We start from the raw sequence: 9014 nt of genomic DNA, 5'->3' as shown, positions 1-9014 counted from the left end.
CTTTCATTTGACGGAAGACAAAGGTTTCCTCAGTCTGATGGGGAGACCAGAACTCCCAGCCAGATGGGGACCATGAGGAGCCCTCGCCAAGTCTGGTGGGGGAGACAGGATTTCACACACCAGGTGGAGAAGATGAGAAGTCTCCACTCCCCGGTGGAGAAGAGCCTCTAGTCTGGACTTCCAGCCAGTAGGGGGAGGTGGGGAGGGCCCATTCTGAGGCATGACAAGACTTTCTAATCTGATGGAGGAGACAGGCAGCTCCAGTCTGATGGGGGAGGCACAGCGCTCCCCTCTGAGCTTCCGAGGTGACCAGAGATGGAGAGCATGTCTGTTGCAGCCCACCCAGCTCCTTCCTGAGCCCCGGAGTTGGAGAGCCATGGATACTTGAAATCCCAGCCTGGGAGGCGCCAGGACCAAGGGACAGAGAGGCAGAGGGCACGTGGGACTTGCTCCTGTGACCGGGAGCAGTTCTGGGCTCTAGGGCTGACCCCTCTTCCAGGAGCTCAAGCGTGGCTGGTGGTATACTGGCGCCACCTAGCGGTTGCTATGGGCCAGGCCTCTCCCCCAGAGCCGGAGGAGACCGGGGCCCCCAGCAGCCATGGATGCAAGTCTGCCCCTCCGCTCCTGCTCCAAAGCTCATCCACGTTTCTGTGGCTTTGCTAGATTCATCCTCCATGTGGGAGCCGGGGTGGGGGCGGAGTTCTTTCTGACTTACAAGCCTGCCCCGCCACTCCTCTGCTCACCACTTTGCGGTGGCTTCCCAGCGCCTCTGCAGCCTCTCCCAAGAGCCCTGGGGCAAGTCACTCTCAGAACTCACCTTCAAGCCTTTGCACAGGCTGTTCCCTCTATCTGGAATGCCTTTCCCTGTCGCCTCCCTAGCATTTCTCTTTAGTGTTCCTGCGGGTCTTAGAGTAGATGCCTCCTCCAGATCCCTGACCTGACTCCCTAGGTCAAAGTCACAGTCCTGTGGGGCTACTGTGGTTGCCACTCTCTCCCTATAGAGCCTAACACTAATGTACTCCTTGGACGGTTTGTTTGAATGATTGAATGTAAGGCCAGGGCAGCCACAGGGGAGTTTAATCAGGGTGGGGGGCAGGGGGCAGGTCAGATTTAGAAGTCCCCAAGTTCCCTCTTAACCCTGGGCCTTTGCATCTGCTGTTCCCTTGCCCTGAAACATTTGTACCCATTAACTCCCACACATAGTCTCAAGAAGTCCCCTCTTCCAGGAAGCCCTCCCTGACCCTCAGCTGGGTCAGATGTTCCCCTACACAGCCTCCTGGCTCCCCCATCTCAGCCCTGACAGGTGCTGGGTTGTCACTGTCTGTGGTACTGGGCCCTGGGGGGACAGGACTGCCTTGTCAGAGCTTACAACGGAAACTCACAATGGACCTGGGTTGGAATCCCGACTCCCTCATTCGAGGAGCACCCCGGGCAAGTGTGGGCCGCTTGCGGAGCCTCACTTTTCTCGTGTGAAATGTGCAAGGAATTGCTTGTTCCTCTCCAGCTTCCCAGGGCTGTGGTAGGGTGTCGAGGAGAAGAGACCCTGAAGTCCTCAGCTGACCACATGCCGGGTGACTGTGGGTGACCCACTTCCCCTTTCGGGGTCCATCTGGCTGGATGAAGGGGTGACAGGAGCCCCCTCCTGCTGGGACAAGTTCAGAGGCCAGCCCGCGGGGCTTCCCGAGGCGGGAGGGGCGGGCCTGGCAGAAGGGAGAGGGGTGTGCCGGTGAGGGGAAAACCAGCCTTCCCCATCAAAAAACGGATGACCAGAGGGAAGCGAACAAGGCCGGCTCCGCCCGGGCGGGAGGGGAAGTTGGGGGAGAGGATAAGGGGCCCCTGGAGGTGGGTGAAAACCACAGTCCTCAACTCACTGCCAACTTCCCTTCCAGAGCCCGCGGCCCTGCGGCCTCGTGGGTGGCAGCTCCAGCCTGCGCCTGCTAGGGCCGGAGCCTGGAGGCCCCTTGAGTCCTCTTCGCCTTCAGCCACGTCCAGTTCCTTAGCAAGTGCTGTCGGCTCTGCCTTCAAGATCTATCCCACCTTCCAGGGCCACCAACCACCCTGGCCTGGCTGCCATCACTTCCTGTCACCACCTCGGTCACCTCCTCACTGAGCTCCCTGCGTCTTACGTGTGTCCCCAACAGTCTCTTCTAGCATGTGGTTGGCGGATGCTGTTAGATCCTGAGACAGAGCCCTGGGCCTTGGGCTTGTGGCCCCAAAGCCCTCCTGTGGCTCCTATGTCCCTGGAGGGGACAGCCAAAGCCTTCACGGTGGCCCCCAAGGCCCTGCACGATCCCTTGCCTGCTCCACTCTCCCCTTGCTTCCTCCACTCCAGCCACAATGGCCTGGGACCTGCTTTCCTGCCTCCGGGCCTTTGCACAGTCTGTGCCCGCTGTGTGCAATGCTTTTCCCTGCCAACTTTCCACCCGGCTCCTCGGACCTTTCAGTCTCACCCGTGGTCAGCTGGATAGTGTGCCCCACATCCAGGTCTAGATCCCAGAACCTGTGAATGTTACCACACACGACAAAGGGACTTGAGGTTTGTAATGAACTTCAGGATCCTGAGGTGGGGAGATGACCCTGCATTGTCCGGGTGGGCCTACGTGTCATCCCAAGCGTCCTTGTAAGAAGGAAGCAGAGGGAGATTTTTGACTGCAGAAGAGAAGGGGACTTGAGGATAGAAGCAGAGATGAGATGGGAGTGATGCAGCCACAAGCTGAGGAATGCTGGTGGCGGCCAGACGCTGTAAGACGTGGCAAGTGAGAACCACCCAGCTAAGCCGTCCCGGGTTCTTGACTCACAGCAACAACAGGGAGACAATAAAGGTGCCGAGTGTTAGTGTGATTCGTGAGGAATGGGTTTTCCCCTGCAGCTTCCAGAAGGACGCAGCCTGCTGACACCTTGGTTTTAGCCCTGCTGGCTTCCTTGTGGACCCCTGCCTTCCAGAACCATCAGAGGATACCTTTCTGCTCTTTTAAGCCAACAGGTTTGTGGCATCTGTTACAGCAGCCACAGGAGACTAATGCATACCTTAAATTTCACCCTGTTGGGAGGTGGCTTTGGCATCTCCACCTAAATTTCATGCTCTGGTGTTTCTCTTGTAGAACCTGCGCTTTTGTGACAGAGCATCATGACACTTAGTAATGACTTTGTCTGCTGACCTGTCCTGCACTCTGGGCTGGGGGCTCAGTGAGGCTGGGCACCCAGCTGTGTGGCTCACTATGTGCACCCGTGATCTTACACGGTGCCCACTCAGGGTGCACACCCAAGAGGTATTTCCCATTCATCCATCCATGCATCCTTCCATCCATTTACTTAACAAGTATTTACTAAACACTGATTTTTTGCCTGGCACTATTCTTGGAGCCTGGGGGTGCAAGCAGTGATTCTGCTCTTGGGCAGTTACTATAAACTGAATGTGTTCCCCAGCCCCCCCCAATCCATATGCCAAAGCCCTACCCCGCCATGTGCCTCTGTCTGGAGGCAGGGCCCCCAGGGAGCTGATTAGGTTAAGGGAGGTGCAGAGGGTGGGCCCGGATCTGACAGCCTGGGTGTCCTTAGCAGAAGAGACATGGAAAGCCTGCCCCCTCTCTGTCCCCGGGAACCCACAAAGAAGGGGACGTGTGAACACGTGGTGAGAGGGCGGCCACCAGCAAGACACGAGAGGGGGCCTCAGAATGAGACACTCAACATGGCTCTGGCACCCCGGGCTGAGGCTGGCAGCCTGCAGGATTGTGAGACACGTTCTGTTGCTTTGGTCGCCCTGTCTGGGGCGCTCCGCTAGGTAGCCCGAGCTGACCGAGGCCCTTGCCAGCACTCCTTGTCTTCCCACCACCTCTTTTGTTTTAATCAGCGTGGCCGCGGTGGTTCTCAAACACGTCCTCGAGGACTTCTTCAACAATCGTCCCCTCGGAAGGTGGAGACGAGTTCCTGTCACATCAGGCTGAACCCTGTGGCTTGCTTCTAGCAAAGAGAATACGGTGACGATGACAGCCCGTGACTTCCCAGACAAGTGGTAACAGGCATCGTGGCTTCCCCCTTGCTGCCCCATTGGCGCTCTCGCTGCGGGAGAATCAGCTGCCTCGTCAGGAGGCCGCTGCAGGGAGGTGTCCGTGTGGCGAGGAACCGAGGCCTCCTGCCGACAGCCAGGAGGGTGGGCCCGGCGGTGGGCCCTCCAGGCCCAGCCAAACCTGCAGGTGACTGTAGCCCAGCTGCCACCTTCACTGTGCCCAGCTGAGACACACTGGGCCATAGCCACCCAGCTAAGCCGTCCCGGGTTCTTGACTCACAGAAACTGCGAGATAATAAAGGTGCTGAGTGTTAAGGTGATTGGTTAGGTGGCAGTCTGTAAATAATGTAATAGCTCCAAAGTGTGTTTTGTCAGCTGGTAGGGCAAGTCTCCTTATTGTTACTGCTGCTTCTACTATACAGTGGGCGCATCCTGTGTCCCCAGCAGGTGTGTAGGGGACAGTGAACCACAGGGAGAAAGTTGCTGCCTCACAGAGCTCACAGTTTGGTGGAGGAGACAGGGGATGGGCAGGGGCCTAAGGTAAGACAGTGTGGTCGGGTGCGTGGGAAGTACACAGAGACTGCACCAGAGCGATTCCGCCGGTGGCTACGGGGAGGACATTCCTGGCAGAGGGAAAGGCCAGTGCAAAGGCCCTGAGGCAGCACCTGCTGGGTGTGGAGTGAAGTGAGAGGAGGAGGGTATGCACTGGGACCCAGAGGGGATGTGATTCCAGAAATGGGAACTCACCTCTGGGGAGGGGGGCTCGATTTCCTTTTCTGGGCGATGGGGGGGCTGACACTGGCTTCTCAAGGTCCCCGTCGGAACTCAGGGAACTCCCACGTGGGACCAGCTGCACAGGCGAGGCCTTTGGGTGGCCCTGGCCCTGGGGTGCCCTCTCTGGATGCAGCACCATGCGTCAGGGAAGGCTGGGGCTGGCCAGACTCCTTGCTTGGTTCCCAAAGACAGGCCCTGGCACCCTGGTGCCAAGCACCCCCCTTCTCTCCTCTCTCTTCTCATTGTTCTTCTTCCTTTCAACCCTCCTCCTCCTTTCCCTCCTCTTTTCTATTCATCCATCCACTTTCCCCCTCCTCCTCCTCCCGCTCCCACCCTCCTCCCCTCTCTCCATCCCGAATCAACATTCCAGCCCAGGCGGGCGAGAAAAACAGGGCAGGTTTCCTTCCTGTCCCTGGCGGGGCTCCAGACAGTGACCAGACCATTGTGCGTGCTGGCCGCAAGGTCATTCCCACCCCTCCTCCCTGCCCTCCCCCCTGCAGGAGGGTTACTTTAGAAAAGGCATCTAGGGGGAGTGGGGAGTGGGGCAGAGAGAGGCAGAGGCTGCTCTGGAGGCCCGGACTAGCCCCCAGCCCCGGCCCGGCCCCTTCAGCTTCGTGGCTTTGTGCAGGGGTGGGCCAGGAGGGCATGTGTGTGTCTGGGTGGAGGGGCGCTGTCATAGCCTCAGCCCCCAGCCTGCCACCTGCTGTGTGATGCTGGGCCAGCTCCTGCCCCTCTCTGCGCTGATTCCTGGCCCCACAGCTTTCTGGCTGAGTGACCTCCAGCAAGTCACCTCCTCCTCTTTGTGCTCCTGTCCTTTTTCTGTGAAATGGTCCTTGCATCTGGATCCCTCCATGTTCCCGCTGACAAAAGTCACCCAAGCTGTTCATTTTCAAGGTTCATCTTCCAGGTCCCTTCCCTGGAGAAGCAGAGTCCCTGGGCCCCTGGCATTTTTTTTAATGAGCAGGTAGGGGATGGGGTGGGGGGCACAGGGTCCCCTTTCCAAAGGAGGCTGAGAGGAACAAGGTAGAGATAGAGAATCTGCTCAGAGCTTGTTACCCCCGAACCTGAGATGATTCGTGTGTTATTGTAAAAGCTCACACACATTCATTATCTTTTCTCATAAGGATTTTTTTCAGCAATTACCTTGTCCAAGAACACACCGTATTCCATGACATGAGGCAAACCTGTGTGGCAGGGTTAATTAAGTCCCCTAGGAAGAAGATGTGGCAGAAAAATTGTTTTTAGCTTTTCCATCTGCCGGTTGCCAAAAGACAGCACACACCTCACTGGGGGAGATCAAAGGCATTTACCAAGCTCTTGCATGCTGGAATCTCTGCCGTATTGACTCATTTAGTCTTTTCAGCCATCCTAGGAGGGGCGCAGTATTATTACTTCGTTTTTACGGGTGAGGAAAAGCAGCATGCCCACAGCTATGAGTGGCCAGCTCAGCTCCAACGGGGCTCTGAGCCTGTGCATGTGACCGCCCGCCCGCCTGCTCCGCTGAGGAATGGAGGGGACTCCCGGGCCAGCCCCTCCCCGCTGCAGCTGTGGGAACTGTGGGACCTGGAACAAGGTTTTCAGCTCCCCGTGCCTCAGTTTCCTCTCTGTAAAATGGAGGAATTGGCAGTAGCTACTCACAAGGTTGTTGTGGGAATTCATTGATATGGTGGCTGACGAAATTGATGCCCGAGATAGGGGCGCTATTACTAATCTGTGGTTATTGTTGTTTTTTCTGTGACAGGAAGGAATTGGACAGCGTGGAGGAGGCCGTCAAGGAGCCCAGAGATGCCTAGAGAGATGGGAGACTTGGTTTTGGGGACATCTGAGCGCTACCGCCACTGATACAGGATCTGGCTTGACCCAGAAACCTGAGCTGCCTGCTCCTTCGTTCCCTCTGCCCCTCCCGCTGGCCTCATTCTGCAGTGCACAAAGCAAGCCCCAACTGAACACAACCCCTGTCTTTTCTAATTCCTTGCCACTCTGCCTATGGCTCCATCCCATTGGGCTTAGGTGAGAAAGGCCATTTAGTCCAGCTTGGAGGTAGGAGTTCTAAGGTCTGGCATGGCTGAGCTGGCCAGCTGCCCACTTAGGATCTGTTCTTTCTGTCTTCCTTGGGAACAGGTCCCTGATGTTCTTTGGGGTAGCAGAGCAGTGTACTCAGGGAAAAGACTCCACTTCCCAGCCTCCCTTGCAGCTAGGGTCCCCATGTGACTAAGAGCTGGCCAATCAGATGCAAGTGGAAGTTGTAGGCTAGAACTTTGGGGAATGTTCCATAAAAGGGGCACATTGGTGTGGGGTTCTAGTTGACTTTTGTCCCCTTCTTTCTGCTTCCTGCCTGGAACATGGATGAGGCAGCTGGAGCTCCAGCAGCTACCTTGGACCACGAGGTGAGGGCAAGAACGGAAGCCCCAAGCTAAGGACCATGGAGCAGAAAGATAGAAAGAGCTGTGTCCCTAATGACACCATGGGGCCCCCATTCTAGCTCTGAACATTTTGTTTATGGGCCCCCTTTTTGTTATGTGACAGAGACACAATCTTTTATTCATGCAAGCCACTCTTCAACATACTAGTTTCTCTTTTATCTTATGTTAGTCTTCTCTTTGCTGCCTGTGTTTTTTCTAGTCTCTCCTGCCAGTTACTAAAAAGAAATTCTAACTGATGTACTCAGGCTCTAGCCCTACACATGTCACCGATTCTTATGTGAACTTGGAGGCATGGGGAAAATATGGATGTTATTTTTTCATTTGGGGCTGAATAGTGCTGGGATGAAGAGTGTGGAGTCAAATTTATCCTCAGTTCCTAGGGGTGCTATTGCCTGGAAACTTCACATTGGAGACCACTGATTTAGAAAATAGCTTCTAAACCCTCAGTGCCCCCTTGAGGGAGGGGAACAGAGTTAGTGGACAAGACTTTTGGCTCTCTCCTTCCTTTATTGGCCAGAATTGGTCACATGGTCACCTGTAGCTGCAAAGCAGTCTGGGAAAGTGAGGACCTGACATTTCCAACTTCTTTCCTGGGAGGCAGTGTCTGACAGAGGAGAGAGGAGTCGCTGCTGGGGAGCAATCCACAGGACCTGCCACACTTTCTCTCTCATATGTATTTGTTGAGCATCTAACCTGGCACAGACAAATCCTCTATGTCAACCAGAGCAGCCTCTCTTTTATTTTATGTGTTAGTCTCCGTCTCACGTCACACTTGCAAAAAGTTTATCCGTTTCATTGGCATTTTCAAAGAATCAGCTTTAGGTTTTATTGACCAACTCTAATTTTGTTTTATATTTTGCCCATTTTTGCTTTTATTGTTCTCAATTCTTTACCTTATTTTCTTCTATTTATTTCATGGACTTTTTCTAGTTTCTTGAATGGAAAGTTTATTTGGTTGACTTTAAAAGTTTTTTTCTTTTATCACTTTCAATATATTTCAGCATTGAAGGCTATCATTCCCCCTCTGAGTGTGGCTTTGGCCATACCCTACAGATTTCTATACTAGTGTTTTCACTGCCATTTGATTCTGGTTGATTTTGCATTTTTTTGTTTCTAGTTTTGTTTAATATTTATTTTATTTTTTAAAAAACTTTTATTGTAGCCCTGGCTGGCGTAGCTCAGTGGATTGAGCGTGGGCTGGGAACCAAAGTGTCCCAGGTTCGATTCCCAGCCAGGGTACATTCCTGGGTTGCAGGCCATAACCCCCAGCAACCGCACATTGATGTTTCTCTCTATCTCTCTGCCTCTATCTCTATCTCCCTCCCTTCCCTCTCTAAAAATAAATAAATAAAATCTTAAAAAAAAAAAACCTTTTATTGTATTTTTTCCATTACCATTTATCCCCCTATATGCTCTTCCACCTACACCCACCCCCCTGGATATTTTGTATTTTAATGGCCTCTGTTATCTAAATATTATTTAAATTTAAGGAATTATTTATAAGTGTGTAGAAATTTGGGGGGAAGGAAGGCTATAGCTTTTGAACTGATACCTCCTTTTATTTCATTGCTATTAAAATAATATGTTGACCTACGATGTAAGCTTTGCATTTGAAGAAAGGGCTCTGAGGCTAATAAAATGGTTTGGAAAAGTCTAGTCCATCCTAAGTTCATACCCTGAACAAACTGAGGGCCTAGTGACTCCATGACAAATGTGAGATTATGACCCAGATTTTATAACTCATTCTGGTGATCTTTTACTGCTCACCATCCCTCCTCAACACAGCCATCCTCAGAAAGGCTGTCTTGAAA

This window comes from Phyllostomus discolor, chromosome 12 (assembly GCF_004126475.2).
Source record: "Phyllostomus discolor isolate MPI-MPIP mPhyDis1 chromosome 12, mPhyDis1.pri.v3, whole genome shotgun sequence".
Taxonomy (NCBI): domain Eukaryota; kingdom Metazoa; phylum Chordata; class Mammalia; order Chiroptera; family Phyllostomidae; genus Phyllostomus; species Phyllostomus discolor.
The sequence above is the reverse complement of the archived record's forward strand: the minus strand, read 5'-3'. Positions refer to the sequence as shown.